We start from the raw sequence: 18,778 nt of genomic DNA, 5'->3' as shown, positions 1-18,778 counted from the left end.
AGAAAACCCTTATGTATATGGTCAATATTATTATGTGCTGAGGCATGGCCAAGAATGAATGGGCATGTGAGAACAGAAAAGAATGGAGTCAGACTGCCTACATCACTTCATATGCACACACACACACACACACACACACACACACACACATACATACACACACACACACACACACATACACCTTCAAAATATTTCACAGAACTCAATACAAAATTAAAATTACAGACTCCTAAAAAAATAGGAATACATTAGTTTGGCCTTACATTTAGAAGTGGTTACTTATTTAAGGCACCAGCTAAGCAACAAAAGAAGTAATAAGTAAATTAAATTTATTGAAAATTATAACTTTTGAGCAACAAAGAATGCACTAAAAAATGAATTGACATCTCACAGAATGGAAGAAAATATTTGCAAATCATAGATTATAACTCAGAAGTGATTGTTATCCCAAATATAGAAAGAACTGTTAAAACTAAACAACAAAGAAAATCCAATAAAAAAGTATCCAAAATCTTGAATATGCACTTCTGTAAAGATCATTCTGTTTGAAAAGCAGTCATCATTTATCATTTATCATTAAGGAATTGCAAATCAAAGTCAAAACAAGAGACCACTTTATGAGTAGAAGGATGGCTACAATCAATGACATGGACAATAGCATACGTTCTCAGGGACAAGGATACACTGTGACCTGGTGAAGAAATGTAAAGGATGTGCCTGCTTTCTAGCACAGTCTGGCAACTCATCCCATGTTAGACACAGACTTACTAAATGACCCAGCAATACCACTCCTAGATGTACATCCAAGAGAAACAAAGTTATATGAGTGTTCACAGCAGCATTATTCAAATAGCCAAAAAGTACAAGTGACTAAGTCAACTAACAAAATAGTTTAATAAATAAGACATATTCATATAATGGAATGTTGTTCTGCAATAGAAAGGAATGGAGTACTGATGACATACTATGACATGAATGAACCTTGAAAATATTATGCCAACTCAAAGAAGCCAGTCACAAAAGACAGGGTCTCACTAAGTTGCTTGAGGCACTGATTTTATCCTTGATGAAGGAAGGGTCACTTGGCACTGTGTCTCCCATGCAGACAGCCACACACCTCTTCTGGCACAGTTAGAAACTTGCTTACTGAAATGTTCCTAGGAGAAGCCAGGTTTCACAGCATGCTTTGCATGGATTCTGTCCCAAGTTCCTTGATGCCACAATTTCTTTCAACACTTGTTTATCTACTAGGACCTCCAGACAGAAGGCAGCATCTCCTGGAATATTCCTTATCATGCTATGCCATTACCCTGCCCAGACTTCTCCATTCCTGCCTTCCTCTTGACCTCACCAGAGAGCCACTTTCAAGGTTCCTCAGGGCAGATTGCACTACTCTCAGGGAGCATGCCCTGCAGCCTCAGAAGATGCTCTCCCTAGAGGCATGGAAGAAAGGGGACAGGAAAAAGTGCATCATGTAATTTATATAACAGAATTTTCCTATGGATATGTATATTATATTCATATGAACAGAGGTTTACATGTTCCAAAGGAAATTGTCATTTCTTATTTCCAGGAATCTGTCACTTTAAAACTCTAACAATAAGAGGCCACGTTTGTCATATTTTTGACCTTCATAAAGTTGTATGTTGAAAAAAAAAGTTGTATGTTGTCCTTTGACCCAATATTAATATACCAGTGCAATAATGACCCATTCAACCAAAAATTCAGGCAAGGATTTATGAACGGCATGCCATCACCAACCAAGCCTTCCCAAATGAATCCTCAAATGGACACCTCACCAGGCTGGATATCCACGGATGTGTAACCATATAAAACACCTAGTTTCATTCCCTTGCACTATATTTTTCCACATAAGTCATATAAAAAGACTATTTCTTTAATTATGACAGCTCAAATATCAAGAAGAGGATTCTTCTTAGTTGTGGGAATTTTGATTTTTATAATAACAGCCCAATTATTTAGGTAAAGTACATATAAGTATGTATTGTATATATTTTTGAGATGCTCCATAAGTGTTTCCTGGAGGACGTGGAGGAAGAAAAGGTCCTCTTCTCATGAACGGACTTCGTGGATCCACAGAAAACAATGGACCTCTGATTGAAGGGTAAGAAAAGCCAGAGCCAGTTGTTTGGTTTTCAGCAGGGAGAGATGAATCAGGTACATTGGAATCACATTGATCAATTTTGGTATCATTTTTACTAGATTCCATTTCTGAATATGTAGGCCCATCCATTTTATCTAAAGACAGCATAATTAAATTTCTGAGTACTGCTGATCCAGACAATCTACCATATTTAGAATTACATCCATCTTTCCTTTGTAGAGGAAGATGTGGATCTGAATATGGTTGGCCTGGTGAAGGGATCATTATCCTATGGGCCTGTTCCCATGGATGTTCCAGGTGCCCTATGTCAGGAGGTGCTCTCTGTGGATAAGTTGACCTATCACAGTTTGATTCTCTTCTTTCATTGCTAGTTGGATGGTCCAGAGGATTCTCTGGGCCCCTTAAACCTCTTTCTCCTCCTACTTGCACCAAAGATGAGAGTATAAATGTACCCTTTTTCCAAATGAGAAGGTCTTATTCCACATGAAGGTTGACCCAATGGTGAGGGACCATTTGGAGAATTCTCTTTGCCAAAGGCTGTATTTGAAGCATCAAGCACAGAAGGATCTTTTTCTACAAGCTTAAATTGTGACTCTATTTCAGTTAATTTTTGTCTAGTGTGAGCATTTTTTTCCTTAAATTATTGAGGTATCTTTCAGCACTCCAAACTGCCAATTCATTACCATGAGCTTTTTTCTCATAGTAAATAATGTGCCCCTGATAAAAAACAAATGGTTCTCTCCAATTCTTCTTCAAGATCTTTGGCTCAGGGGCTGGGGATGTGGCTCAAGCGGTAGCGTGCTCGCTTGGCATGCGTGCGACCCGGGTTCGATCCTCAGCACCACATACAAGCAAGGATGTTGTATCCGTCGATAACTAAAAAATAAATATTAAAAATTCTCTCTCTCTCTCTCTCTCTCTCTCTCTCTCTCTCTCTCTCTCTCTCTCCCCTCCCCTCTCACTCTCTCTTTAAAAAAAAAGATCTTTGGCTCACTTTCTTTTGGTCTCCAGCAGTTTAGTTTTACAGCTGATCTTTTCTTCCTCTTTGTAAAGTTTTTCTTATTGCTCTACCTGGTAATTTTCCTCTCCTATTAATTTTCTTTGGAGTTTCATTACATTTTCTTGATATAATTCCATCATAAATTTAAGTTTCTGCTGAAGATTCTGATTCTTACTTTCAAACTGTGTATTTTCTGCTTGCAAAGATGCTTGTTTTGTCTTAAGATTTTAATATGTTCTATCAGGTCTTCCTTTGTTTCAATTACTTCAGATAATAAAGTATAAATTTGATTTTTATCTCTTTCTAAGATTTTTAAAGAGGCCTTTAACTTAGTATCATAAACCAGTTTCTTCCAAGACCCTTTTGGCTGATATTCTCAGTGAGCACCAATTTCTGATTCACTTTTCAATTCCAATTCCAAGTAACCATCATCTCTTAGGACTTTTTCAAGAACAGGAGCCCAATCTTTTATTGGCAGTAAGTGTTCAGTCAGAGACATAATGAGATTTTTTTGTCTCTTAGAACTTGTTCTGCATGTACTTTGGAGTGTTCAAATGTAATTTTCTGTTTAGTAAGGCCATTCACTTTTTCTTTCCATACTTCAACTTCTTGTAAAAGCTTTTTATGACTTTCCTGAAGTCATTCAAAGCCTCTTTTATTGCTACTGTAATTCTTTCTTTATTCATTTGAAATATTCTCAAGGTTGTTTTAGCTTCAGGTATTTGTGATTTAATGGATTTTGATTCATCTTCTAGGGACTTAATCCTTTTTGATATACCCACCATCAATTCATCCTGTTGAGGATATTTAGTTTTTCCTTCTTTTAGCTTTTTTTCTAGAAAGAGTATTTCATCCTCAAGTTTAGATATGAACCTCTCCAGGATTTCATATATTGCCTCCAAGTTTTCTGCTTTTCCTTACTCCTTCACCAAAATGACATCCTTTAAAGGTGACTCTAAGCCTTCATACTCTTTTTGAACAAAACTAACATTTTCAAGTAGTTGACATTTTTCTTGAATTAGTCCAAAAAAGTTTAGAGCAAGTTTTTTTCTCTCTTCTAAGGTAATGCCTGCTTCTCACAGATTGATAACTTCTCCACAAAAATAAGAGAACAACAAAAATCTAATAGCTGTACATAACACCAATTCCCATGGACATCCATAAGGACTAGGGTGTGTTTCCACGTCTTCAGGCAAGGTAGACCACAACCCTACTTACTTCTTCCAGGACCACCCCCAAGTATGTCTGAGATACAGCTCTTGCCCCTCCATCATGCTAAGGCTACTTTGGCTATTCCCTCCACAACCATACCATGCCCAGCCATGAAAAAACAGGGTGTGAACACTCAGGCCTTTGGTCAGAAAAAAACCTGCACCAGGCAATGGAGCAGACCATTTTGAACCAGTGAGTGGTGGAGAGGAGCTGTGGGAATGGGCATGGGCAGCCCTGGTTGTGGAATCTCAGGGGCCTAGCACACTACACTGCCTGCCAGGGAAGTCTTGGTCCCTTCACTATGCTATAAATTCTGAACCAGGAAAGGTTCAAGACTGTCTCAATCAAACCAGAGAGAAGTCCTCTCCAGGTCATCCACCAATTGATTTGGTTTAGGCCAGGCTAAGGCAGAACTTATTATGTGCCATTCTATACAGTCATAATATCACCCAGTTAGATGTAACTAAAATTCTACAGCTCAGTAAATTTTCAAAGAGCTAGTACACCATATATTTATATTTGTACCACTTGCCCTTTTGTTTTAATGACTCATTCCTTTCCCTCCCCTTCTCTCCCCTCTCTTTTTCCTTCCTTCCTTTCTTCTTTCTCCTTTTTCTTTTCTTTCAGTGTTGGGGGTTAAACTTCAGAGCCTTGTACATGCTGGGCAAGCTCTCTACCACTGAGCTACATCTTCAGCCAGGTTGACACTTTCTATAGAAGTCATCTGAATTATTTCCATAGAAAACCTCTTGTGTTAGACATTTGAAAAATAATTTGAGAAGAGTTGTGAACATGGGCATAAATCAGTTTTGATAAGTTATTTTTAAATAGCATACAATATGTAATGTTTCTAAAAAGAAGTTGAGTTGGTTTTCATGTCAGTTTTTGTAGACAACTATTTATTTAAGAGTTCTTTGAAATCTTTTTGCAGATATTCTTTTCACTTCTCATAGGATATAAACACTTCTAAGCAAGCTGGTCATTAAAAATATATAGCAAAGAGAAGGATAAGATAAGAGAAGGAAAAAACAAAATTAAATGTTGCATGGGATTCTCACACAGACAGGAAACACCAGGGTATTTAACAGGAAGCAGTGTTTATTTGTGTGCATCTAGCCTCAGTGCATTCTTATCTGAAGGCTGAACATTTAGTGTAGAAAGTGATCTCTTATATATTCTAGTTAGTTTCCTTTTACATACTAGTCTTTTTCTTCATATGAGGTAATACACATTCCTGATGGACATTCTATTTCTATACTACAAAGTAGCAAGAATGTTCAAGATTGATTGCTGGAGGGCTCACAATGATACAGATGGCATCGTGTTCTTTTTCTTCTGAGATATCTCTACCATAAAATGTAGCTCAGTGGTAAAGAATCCCTGGCTTCTATTCCAAACCAAACCAAAGCAAACCAAATAAATGGCAGATGCACTTCATTTAGGGCAGAGAATTTAGCATTATAGTGAGTTATAGTGAGCAAAGTTTACCCTAGGACACTTAGAAGAGCAGCTGTGTATCTTTGACTGGTTTAAGGCCTTTTCTAAAGAGCAGTTTCTGAAACAAAGAAATAACTTCAAGTAAAGTTAGCCGTGAGCAACTCTCTGCCTGCAATCACAAGTGTTCCTAAGTTCCTGCCTGGCAGCTGAACACTTTGTAGGCCATTTCCTAGTGGGGAGAAAAGTCTGAAGGGGGAGAAAACTTGAATTCTTGGGTGATTCCTTTCTTCTTTGGCTATTCTAATCAACTTTCTGTCAGTATCCCCAGTATCTAAGATGCAGAGAAGTTGAATGGCCTCCAAATCTGGATCTTTGAGACCTGATCCTGACCCTCACCTCACTCCACATTCCTTGGTTGATTTCTCAAACACCTCAATGCCCGGGTTTTGGAGGATTTCACTTCCTTCCACCTCTATTGCCTCCAGTTCACTGAGGGCTTTGATTTCAGTACCTGAAATTGGGAAGGAGTTTCTCCAGGCAGGAGATTCAGCCATCCTAGCAGGCTGTCTTGACCTTGAACCTACATAAGGCAGTCCCCTTAGGGCTACCCAGTAGACCACATTTGGGCTATTACTTATGGGGTTGAGTGTTAGCAATTGTTGCCAGAAAGGCATTTCTCCCTTGTTTCCAGGATCTCCCTCTCTGAGATAGTACTTACTCTTTGATGGAGGATGAAGGCTATCTAGGTGCCAGACACTCACTTTTCTCACCTCCTTTGCCCACTGGTATCAGAATCAGCTTTCTCTCACACAGCCCATTGCCCAAGGCCCAGAAGACCCAGGAGGCTTTAAAGGCTAGTTCTGTAGGAGTGGGTGAAGCCACTCTGCATTCTGTAAAGAGACATCTTTGTTCTGAGAGGCTGTAGTGATAGGAATCACCTGCATGTTTTCTTCTAGAACACCTTGACAGTGGGGTTGTGATGGATGCAGTCAGGTCTCCTTTAAAGCAGCAGTTATTTATGGCTGGAGACATACCCAGAAGTCTGTAGTCCTGGACTAGAGAGGAGAAAGCACATTGGTTTCTTCTATACAATTTCAGCACAAATTTTCATTTCTCTGGTTGTACCTGATGTAACAATGCACTATATGTGAATTCATATATGTACCTAGGTTAATGATGTCCATCTCTTTCCACCATCTTTTCTCTCTGCATGCTTCCTTTCATCCCTTCCTTCCCTTTTCCCCATCAAAGTTCCTCCATTTTTTCCACCTCCCTATTATCGATCAGCATTCTGTTATCAGAGAGAACACTGAGCCTTTGTTGTTGTTGTTGTTGTTGTTGTTTGAATTGGCTTATTTCACTTAGAATGATATTCTCCAGATCCATCCATTTACCTACAAATGCCATAATTTTATTCTCTTTTAAGGCTGAATAATATTCCATTGTGTATATATACCAAAGTTTCATTATCAATTCATCTATTGAAGGGCATATACGATGCTTCCATAGCTTAATCATTGTAAATTGAGCTGCTATAAACATTGGCTGCATTACTAAGCCATGATCCCAGCCCATATTTACCATTTTTAAGTGCTCATAGAATTCAGAAGTGCTCAGTTCATTCACTATCACCACCATCTATTGCTAGACTTCATCTTCATAACAGAAACTCTGCACTCATGAAATATTGACAACCCATTGCCCATCATCCAGTCCCCTGCTTTCTGTTTCTGTGATTTTGATGTCTCTATATACATCATCTAAGCAGAACTACATAGTCAGTGTCCTTTTGTGATTGTGTGACTACACTTAACATAATGTGGGATGAATTATATCCCATTGTGTGGATGTACAACATGTTTATCCATTCCTCATCAATGGATACTTACATTGCTTCCATTCTTCAGTTTTGGGGAACTCCTACTTGGCATTTCTGGAAGCTTGAGCACTAGAGGAGATGGGGAATCTACAGGAAATGAGCTATGGTTGGGACCTCATGGGTCCATGATTTCCACCTTGATGTAATCTGTAGGCAAGAGGAGACATGAGCTGATCCAGGATTGCAGCTTGGCTACCTATTATATAGAAAGATGATGGTAAAAGGGAAGTCTGGGGACCTACCTTCATCCTAGGGGTCATCCCCACATTTCTGTAATATTAGATTCCCTGCTTTCTTGCTTCTACATCTCCCTCATTTTGGAATCATTCTTCATTATTTGATCTATTGACGTATTTTAATAGTATGTACGTTTTATATCCCAAGAAAAAGAATCTCAAGTTTTTCCCTCCTGTGTGTTTTTGTCTGGCTTCTTCATGGTCTGTGATGCCAGCTGAGATTTTCAATACAATGAAATGATGGAATGGGAGGAGATTATTCTGCCATTTTTCTATGTCTTTGTATATCAAATCTGGGGTTGATCATCCAGCTCTGTGGTCATCACTTATTTCAAATTTGTCATCCCAGTTAGGAGCCATGTGATGAATTTGAAGCACAACCTAACGTACCTGGCATTTGCCACTTTTTTTAAAATTTGTTTTGGTACTGGGGATTGAACTCAGGAGCACTCAACCACTGAGCCACATCCCCAGCCCTATTTTGTACTTTATTTAGAGACAGGGTCTCACTGAGTTGCTTAGTACCTCACTTTTGCTGAGGCTGGCTTTGAACTCATGATCCCCCTTCCTCAACCTCCTGAGTGGATAGGATTACTCATGTGTGCCACCATGCACAGCTCCCTTTTGGTATTTTTGATGCCTTTGAGAGCATCAGGCAGGACATTCATGCACACCATTATGTTGTCATGGAAAGATGACAGGAAGAATCTCAATCTTCATTTTAACAGATCAGATCCTGCAACAGCTTCTGGAGAGGGCTGCATGAAAGTATATTTCTTGAAAACCTTTCCATCTGAACAGGTCTTTGTCTTATTCTCACACTTTATTGGTCATTTGAGTATAAAATTCTAAGTTGCAAACCATTTACTGTAAAACATTAAAGGCCACTGATCCATTATATTCTAGCTTCCAGTGTGTGGTTGAGGAGTTTGATGCTATTCTGATTCATACACTTGCTTTTCTTTGGGAACCTTTAGGGCCGCTTTGTAAAGTATACTAAAATTTCACCAAAATGTGCCCTGTTATTTGTCTTTTTTATCTAGTGTGCTTATTATGCCCTCTAATTTCACAAACATTTGTCCTTTCACTAAGAGGAATGTTGTTGAATTATTTCATTAATATTTTTTTACTCTCTCTTGTCTTTGTTTTTTCCCCTCCATTGTATTACTTTAATTCATATATTGGGCCTCTTGGAGTCTTCTTTTATTTATTTTCCATTTCTTTGTAGTTTTTTCTGTTTGCCATCAACTACACACACACACACACACACACACACACACACACACACACACACACACATTTCAGTACTGGAAATTGAATCATTGAATTCAATGGCACTTTACTACTAAGCTATATCCCCAATCATCTTTATTTTATATTTTGAGACAGAATCTCACTCAATTGCCCAGGCTGGCCTCAATCCTGTGATCCTCCTCCTTAGCCTCCTGGGTAGCTGGCATTACAGTTGTGCACCCTTGAGCTCATAATTTATTTAATTTTGCTTTTATCATATCATGTTGACAATTTGTTAATTCTCCTCTCTTTTCTCTGTGACTGCCTCCTGTTTTCCTTCTATGGATTCCTGTAGATTCTGATATTGCTAAAGCATTTTCTATCCTGTCTATCAGGACTGTCTATGCAGCAGAATAATATTTTCTGCACTGCAAACATCAGATTTGGACACATCACTTGCTTTGGTCCATGAAATATGAGTGGAAGAGATATGTTCTACTTTTGAGCAGAAGCATTGAGAGTCACTGTGCAAGGCCTCCATCTTGCTTTCCCATCTGCTAGGAGCCTGAGGATACCTAAGATGGAAGCTGCTTCTTTGGTTTGGATCCTGAGGGAAGACAACAGAACAGACATGCAGATAATATATGGCATGAGCAAAAGGTCACACTTTGTTGCTGCAAGCCATGGAGATGTCATAGTTGTTTGTGTTGAGTTTTCTTCTGTTCCCTGCTTTGTGTCTACTTCCTCTGAATTAAATTTTCCATCTGTCTTAGCCTTCCACATTAAAGGACTTCCTCAAATGTCTTGTCATCCTTGACCATCCACTCATTTCTAAGAGTGAAAAACTGAAAGTTTATTGGAATTCTGTATGCAGACTGTAGGGGTTTTCAACTGCACACAGCAGAGTGAGTTTCCTGGACTTTTGTTAGTTTTGATTTTGGGGGGTACTGGAAATTGAACCCAGGTGTACTCTACTGCTGAGCTACAACCAGAACCCTTTTTATTCTATTTTTTTTTTTTAATTTTGATACCGGTCTCACTAAGTTACTGAGGCTGGCCTTGAACTTGTGATCCTCCTGCCTCAAGCTTCCTAGTAGCCAGGATTACATATGTGTGCTACCAGGCACAGCTAGAATTTCCTGGACTTTTTAGGGGACTCCCAAATATTATTCCCCAGAGAGGAAGACTGCAGTCTCTGTCAGGGGAACAGAGTGTCACAGCTGCATATGTTCCTGGATCTGAGTGGGGCATGAACACCTTGCTGTGTAGCATGTGGATCATCATTTTCTTCTGCTGCAGTGATCTCTGCAATGTGCTTGGTATCTCTGTGTCCAGCCTTTCTGGGACAAAAATCTCCATTGTTCTGTCCATCTGGGAGAAGAAGTTTGGAAGTCTAATTTTTCTCATACAAACTTTGAACCACACCACTTGTCTTCAGGCCAAATACACTCCTGCTCTCAGAGATAACTGGTGTGCCTCCTTCCTGAATGTTTCTGAGGCTTGTTGAATAAATTGGTCTGCTTCTGAGCTCCCTCCACTGCCAACTTTGGTTTCCTCTTTCTCCAGTTTTTGTACCTTTTTTTCAGCTCCCAGTCATATACAATTATATGTATATAAAATTATATATTATATATTTAATCATAGATGGAACTTTATTTATTTATTCTTATGTGGTGCTGAGCATCGAACCCAGGGCCTCACACATGTTAGGCAAGCACTCCACCACTGAGCCACAACCCCAGTCCCAGCTGCCAGTCTTCTGTTGCACTTGTCTCTATGCTTCTGCCTTAGTCTTTTAACTGAAGGACCTTTCAAAACTTCTGTGCTGCCATTTCAGTGGGACATTGAGGGAAGAAACAGCACGAGCTACATTTGCAATATTTATCTCTCTGCTGTGTTTGAACTAGAAGGAATGAGATGTGCAATGAAACCACAGGGAGATGCTATTTCTTCCCTCTCTTATTTGCACTGTGCTTGATTCAACTTTGCAAGACCTTCCCCAGGTTACCTTAATAATGGCTTATGATGTACCTCTAGATGATAAAGAAGGAAAATGGGCTATCCAGGGTCTGAGTCAATCAATCTACCCTTCTCTTGAGCTAGAGGAAAAGTTAAGCTTCCACAGCAGACTACAAAGATGAGAGGGATAGGGTCTGCAGAGAATTCGGGTATAGCTTAATAAAGGAGATTTGGAATGTTTTAAGATGAAGAGGAGTTTTCATTGAATGGAATGAGGATTTCAAAGTAATCAGAAGGCTAGTGGATAGCCCTGGAAGAATCAGCAGGCAGGAGGGCAAAGAGATTGGGAAGACTTGCAGTTGAATGGGAATGAAGCTTCTAGAAGAGCTGGAAAGGTTGTGGCAAAAGAGCAAAGTGAAAAGCTAGTGCTTCTGGTTTTCTAGAACTGAGATGGGCCAAAGCTTTGTACTCCATTTATCCCCAAATCAGGAACTCTATCCATTTCCTGGGGCTTGCATCTCTTCTCTTAAATAAAATGAGAGTGATTCTTCCCAAGTGGGTTCATTTTTTGATATGGCCAAAAATTAAGAATACTAATGTTTATACTCACATTCAGCCAGGCAGAGAGAGGAAGGGACCAGATACACCTGCATGTGTGTTCTGAGCCAACATTCCGCTCTCCTCTTCCCACCTTCAGTCCAAGTCCTTGGCCCTTTATTTAGACAGTTAATGCCTTCATTCATTCATTCATTCATCATTCATTCATTCATTCATTCATTCAATAAGTGACAAGTGAGCACCAAACATTGTTGTAGGCACTGGAGATATAGCAGATAACACAACACAAAGATCTTCAGGACTAAGAAGGATATTTCTATAGTGACACATACTGTATGCCTTATTCTTACTAAAACAAAGTGACTGCATTAGCTTATTTGGGATGTGATGAAGAATCCGGATCTAACAGGTTAGAGCAAAAAGGGACTATGGTAGCAATTGCTTCTCTCAATTTCCCTGCCACTCTGGTTGAAGCCAACATTATCTCTCATATGGATGACTGTTGTAGCTTCCTAGTCAATCCCCAGCTTCTCTCTTTGACCCTTCTCCTTTCAGCCTATATGCATGTCATCTGACAAAGTGATCCTGTTCAAACCTAAGCAAGTGGTTGTCATTTCTCTACTGAAAACCCTTTCCTGTCTCCCCATTTCATTCAGGGTAAAAGCCAAAACCTCACCAGAGCTTGCAAATCCTACCCCCTTTAATTTTCATTTCTTCTCCAAATTCATCTAGTGCTCTACTTCACTAATCCTATTGACTATTTGGCATCTATTCTATACTTCATTCAGCCCATCAAACACCCCTCCTGCCCAGGGCTGTTGTAATTGCTGTTTCCTCTGGTTGGACTACTCTTTCTCCATGGCGTCTTCCTAGAACTGCTTCAAGAGTTGACTTCAAATTTTCTTGACTTTTTTTGGTTTTCCTTCTTCTTTCTTTTTTTTATTTTATTTTATTTTTTGGTACTGGGAATTGAATCCAGGGGTGCTTAACCACTGAGCTGCATCCCGAGCCCTTTTTAATTTTTATTTTGAGAAAAGATCTCACTAAATTGCTTAGGGCCTTGCTAAGTTGCTGATGTTGGCTTTGAACTTGGGATCCTCCTGCCTCAGCCTCCCAAGCTTTGGGATTACAGGAGTGCACCACCACACTGGGTTTTCCTCTACTTTTAATGGCACACCCCACCCCCAAATCCCATATTCACTCTTCTCTCTTTCTGTTTGATTTTTCTGTATAGTTCTCATCATCTAGTAGACTTTTCATACAATCTGTCTCATGAATTAATTGTGTATCTTCACTAAAACACAAGCTCCAAGACAACCAACGTTTTTGTCTATTTATTGAACACTTACTCTTTGTCTGCAGGACAACAGTCTCAACACATAGTCCAGGCACAGAGCACATGCTCAAAAAATACCTGTTGAGTGAATCAATCAATGAGCAGAAGAACATGGAAGGGCTCATTGGCCAGTGGTTTTCAAATTGTTTTAACAGCAAATGCCAGCCTGCTGAACACCACAGACCTGGTGGGATATGTCTGACCCTCCAGGCCCTATTGCTCCCCACCCAAGCCCTGCTTCTTGGCAGAGAGAAGGATGGAAGAGGATAAAATGTTTGGCCCACTCCCAAAGGAGCAGAGAGATCCTCCTTTGAAGGCCCAGCCATTCCAGGTTCATGACTGCTTCCTAGCCTGACATTCTAAACCTTTAATTTTTTCCCCAAAAATGGAAATTGTTTTACTGCTTGTTTTCTTCTCATTACAAAAGTAATGAATGTCCACAGTAAACAATTTTATGTGCTCCATAAATAAGATGGAGTTCCCCTCCCCAACCTTGTCTCTCCAGTATCTCCTCTCTCAAACTCTACTCACCTGCTTTTATTCTCTTAACAACTAACTATATCAGGAATCTCTTTCTGAATCAATATTTTTAAAACAGTGACATTGTTGTTTTTAATGGCTGCTGTGTATGAATTCACCATGATTCATTAAAGCAAACTGCTATTTTTTACTATAATAAACAGCCTGGAAATGACATCTGGTACATACATCTTTGCTCTCTTGACCCATTATTTCCTTAGGATGAATTCCCAGGAGTGCAATTGCTGGATCACACGAGCTTCTGGTTGGAAGACTCCTGATACTATTGTCCAAATGTGGGAGGACTCCAATTCTAAGGGAATTGGAGTGACCCTCTGCCCTGTATTTTCCTCACATGGTTTTTTTGCCTTGCTCATGCTCTTTCTTCTAAGGAGATCTATGAAGGACAGAAGAAAAATACTCATTTCATGCTTCTTAGCAATGGGTTATTGTATACCAGGCACTGTTCTAGATGTCTTATACATATTGATTTGTTTACTCATAACAATGTTAAGAATGTACTGTGTGTGTGTCTGTGTGTATGTGTGTGTGTGTGTGTACAGGGGACTTAAACCAAGGGGTACTTTATCACTGAGCCATGTCCTAAGTCCTATTTGTTTTTTATTTTGCCAAAGGGTCTAACTAAGTTGCCCAGGTTGGCCTTGAACTTGCAATCCCCTGCCTCAGCCTCCCAGGCTCTGAGATTACAAATATGCACCATTGGGCCTGGCTTGAAGGTAATTCTATTGTTAGCTCCACTTTACAGATGAGAAATTGAGGCTGAGAGATAAAGTCACTTGCTTAAGATCATACAGCTGGCAGGGAAAAGGTAGTAGACACAAAGCCAGGCAGTCTTAGAGCAAAGCCTGGACTTGTGGCCCCTCACTTTGCAAAATCACTTCTAAAGCCAGGATTCGGAGTATGACAGAACTGTATTTGCTGATTACTTGCCTCTGGAGCTGCATGATGCTTGGCAAATCACTTCACCTCTCTGAGCCTCAGTTTCCTCGGTGTAAATATGAATCACTGTTCCCTCACCTGGTTTTCAGAAAGAATCGATGTGCTAATGTGTGGCAAGAGGCACAAAATAGAATTGGCACTTGGTAAATGTGACTTCCCTGCTCCCCGCATGACCTGACCCTTTCACACTCCCTCTCCTCACCCCCAGGACTGGAGATCCTGTGGGAAAGAAAATGGTTTGACTCTTCCCTGAGGTTTCCGAGCCTTGTGTTCCTGCCTCTTTCTCACGCCATCTCCCTCTGAAATCATAGCTCCCATCCACGGACTGGGCCCTAGGCCAGCTCCTCCAGCCCCAGGCTCCCAGCAGAGTCTTGGCCTTTGCCCCCTGAAGACTACTCATTGTCCTGTCGGCTTGGCCCTCTTCCTCTGAATTATTGTACAGAAATAGCCCCAGGCCCAGCTTCCCCTCCCCTCTCCACCCTACCCGGTGCCCTGCCCTGAGCTTCTCCACCACTGGACTCTGATCTCTCCTCCAGCAGCGCTTTCCTCCTCCTCCCTCTTCTCTCCTCTCTCTTGCTCTTTGTGGCTGAGACTTGACCTCTACCTTCTGGAGCCAAGCACAAACTAGATGTGGCTGACAGAGCAGGGGAGCAGCCTCCTAGTCCTCCTCCCCAAAGGGCCTAGGGGAGAGAGATTGAGGGAAGGGCAGTGGTGGGTACAAAGGGCCCTTCTGGATGGCCAAGTGCACAGAGGGCTCCCACCCACGCGTGGAGCCATTGAACTTGGCCACTGGAAGCCCCCAACTTCCTTCTTTTGGAGATGTGCTGCCACTCCCCAGTCTCAACACAGGGCATGATGGAAATTGAGTCTGTCCTCTTTACAGCAGGCTCTCTGGAGAGGTCTGGGAGGCATTCCGGCAGGTGTGAGGACCTCCAACCAGCAACCAGCAGAATCCAGGGATAGGTGATGCCAGACAGTCATGGGACAGCTATGGAGGGGGTAGTAGCTGGAAATCTGTCTGCAGGCAGCAGAACCCAAGTAGGGGCTGGAGAACTAGGACTCTAGTCCTGAAGAGGCCCAGACAAGGTAAACCCCAATCCCCAGGGTTTCCTGGAGCTGGAAGGGCCCCAAGGCACTGGAAAGGTCACCAGTGACCAGAGTAGAGGTGGATAAGATTAGTACTGGAACACTATTATCAGTCAGAGCCTAGAAACAAGACAGGAGAGAAGGGCCAGAACACAGAAGCAGGGGTAAGACTATAGGGAAGACAGGAATAGAGGCAGATGCTGCACTAGCAGAGTGGGCCTTGGCTTGCCCAGTGTCATAATGGATGGCAGGAATGGGGCTGGACCTAAAGGTGGGGTCGTAGAAATGATGTCAAGCTAAGTGAATGTTTCTTATGCATCAGGCATCACTTTAAGTGCTTTCTGTGACTTATTTCATCCCCCCAAAAAAAGCCTAATAAGATGGATGCACTACTGTTTGTTTTGAAAGTGAGGAAACTGAGGCATAGGATGCTAAGGAGGTTGCCCAAGTCACATAGTAAGTAGAAGAGTCTAGTCTTGAACCTAGGAAATGTGGCTCATCAGCATGTATTTAAACCCCCTCCCAGAGGCAGGGGAGGCACACATCCTTGAAGGCCGAGCTGAGCAAGTTTCCCTGAATTTTTTATGTACCTGACCCCTAAGCCCCATCCCCAGCCCTATTTTGTATTTTATTTAGAGACAGGATCTCACTGAGTTTCTTAGCACCTCACTTTTGCTGAGGCTGGCTTTGAACTTGATATCCAATGGAATGGCTCCAGCAATGTTGCATAAGAATGTACCTTTACCCTGCTGTCCCCAAAGTAGCCCTCAGCTCAGTCCCACATTACTGAGTCCCAACTAACCTGATTCTGGGAGCTCCTTTGTGGGGTCCCCTCTCAATCCTGCTGAGCTCCTGGCAAGAATTGTCCTATCATGGCAGCCATCACAGGCTGACAGGACTAAGGAATGTAAGGTTAGCAAGGGTGGATTTAGAGTTGAGGACAGTGGCTTGGGGCCTTTGGGGAGGCCTCCCTACACCCCAAACCTGCCCTGAGTGTAGATGAGGAAATATCTTGTTTCCCTCAATCCTTTCAGTAATTTCTCAAATTCATCATTCCTTGCTAACAAGAAGGAGCCAGACCACAGTGGTTTGGGGCCTTGTCCAACACTCACTACAATCTGAGGGGCTTCACCCAAGTCTGGAGCATGATCCTCCTTCCCCAGGACAGCCCCCTGTTTCATCCCCTCTCTGCCCTGGATCTTCAAGCCAGAGAGTTTTCCTTCCTGGATCCCCAGCCCCAGGCCTTGCCTCTCTAGATCTTTCCGATGGAGAGCCCTGGTCCCAACCCCCATTGCCTTCTTGGAACCAGCAAAGAGGAAGAGGTAAAGTGAGGAGGGAGGGCAGGTGGGTCAGGGTGGTGGGGGAAAGTAATGGAAGGAGAGTCCTAGGAAGAGGGGCTCCTGTCCTCTTCTCTCTTTCCCCAGCACCACCAGTCAAGGGATGTTGGTTATGTGACTCTGAGTTCATGGTTAAATTGCCCACAGTCAAAACAGGAGTATGTTTCTCAGTGGGTTCAAATCCCAGCTCTGCTTCTTCCTAGCTACATACAGTGGGTAGGGAACTCAAGGTTTCTGGGTGGGAGCTGCCTCATCTCTGACATGGGCATACTGCTGGCACATACCTCACTTGTTTGTCATGTCCTTTAAATGAGATAATACACAGAAAGTATCTAGAACAGTGCCTGCATACAGAAAAGTTCAATAGCTGGGTACAGTGGTGCAAAAGCATGTAATCCCAAGTGTTCTGGAAGCTGAGGCAGGAGGATTGCAAATTTGAAGCCAGCCTCAGCAATTTAGTGACGCTGTAAGCACCCTAGTGAGACTCTGTCTCAAAATTAAAATTACAAAGGGCTGGGGATAGGGCTCAATGATTAAGCACCCTTAGGTTCAATCCTGGTAACAAATAAAAAAGTTTTATAAATGATAGCTATGGCTGTTGCTGTGGTTGGTACCAGGTCTTCTGAAATCTGGAGCTACTAATATTTTCTGTTTAAAGTATGATTAGAGATGGTGATCCATAGGCCCTCTGCATATACTGGTAGACTAAATGATGGATGACCCATGAGCCTTCATATCCCTGTGGCCTGAGGAGCACAGAGCTAGGGTCCTGCAGCATGCATAAGCCAAGTAACTCTGGCTTCTTCCTCTCCCAGGACTTGGTACAGCCCTGTGCTTCCCATCCCTGCCCTCCCTAGAATGAGGGAGTAGGGTGGATTGGCCAGGGGAAAAGGGATCTGATAGGGGAGATGGATTTGATAGAAAAACTAGCCTGAACTGCTCAAGTCCAGTCTCCATGCCACTGGCCCTGACTCCCAGGGTCTACATGACCTATTGCTGTATGAGAAGGCAACTCATATGATGATCAGGAGGCAAAGAGAGAGACTCCACTCACCAGATACAAAATATATACCCCAGAGCAATCCACCTCCTCCAGCCACACCCTACATACCTTCAGTTACTATCCATGTTAATCCTGTCAGGGGATTAATTCACTGATTGTTTTAAGACTCCCAAAACCCAATCATTTCTCCTCTGAACCTTCTTGCATTGTCTCACACATGAGCTTTTGGGGGACATCTCACATCCAAACCATAACATTTCACCCCAGGGGGCTAACTTCAGTTTCCATCTAGCCCCAAGAGAAGAGCAAACTATGATTCCAATACACAAATCAGCCTGCTCTTCCCCAGACTAGACATGCTGCTTCTTTTGCCCTAGTCTCCTTCAACTGTATTTTGGTCCATTTCCAGCCCTATAGATGGGTTCTCTCTAACTCTCAGTATTTCTGTGTCAGAGTGTTCTCCCTATGCTGTGCAGCCCCCTGGGATTGTGTGTCCAGGAGCACATCCTGTTGGATCCATAGGCCCCATTGGACTTTGACCTCCTGGAAGGACAGGCCCTGGCTCAGTAGCCTCTGTGCTTACTCTAGGATTTGGCACACACACCTTGGTCCATGGCTTCTTGTCCCCCATGGCCACCTCATATTCTTTCGCTCTGATCTCCAACCATATCTAGATACCACCCACCTGCTCCAAGTCCTCATTCTCCCCAGCCTGGATCACTACAGTGTGTTCCCAGTGCCCTGGAACTTCAGCACCTAGAAAGAGTGTCTTAACACAATTCAATCAGATCTCATTCCTCTTCCTCCTCTAAATCCTGCCATCTCACTCAAAACATAAGCTAAACTCCTTTGAATGACTTATGTGGCCCTATAGGGTCCCTCCTCCCCTTTATCTCTC

At 42.0% G+C, this 18,778-nt stretch overlaps 1 pseudogene; it reads right to left on the bottom strand.

Moving 5' to 3' along the window:
* Positions 1-1,975: 1,975 nt before the first annotated feature.
* Positions 1,976-18,778, bottom strand: part of LOC143389698 (melanoma inhibitory activity protein 2-like) — a 40,659-nt pseudogene continuing 23,856 nt past the window's right edge.

Source organism: Callospermophilus lateralis, unplaced genomic scaffold (assembly GCF_048772815.1).
Source record: "Callospermophilus lateralis isolate mCalLat2 unplaced genomic scaffold, mCalLat2.hap1 Scaffold_63, whole genome shotgun sequence".
Classification (NCBI taxonomy): Eukaryota; Metazoa; Chordata; class Mammalia; order Rodentia; family Sciuridae; genus Callospermophilus; species Callospermophilus lateralis.
This window is presented reverse-complemented; position numbering and strand designations above follow the sequence as displayed.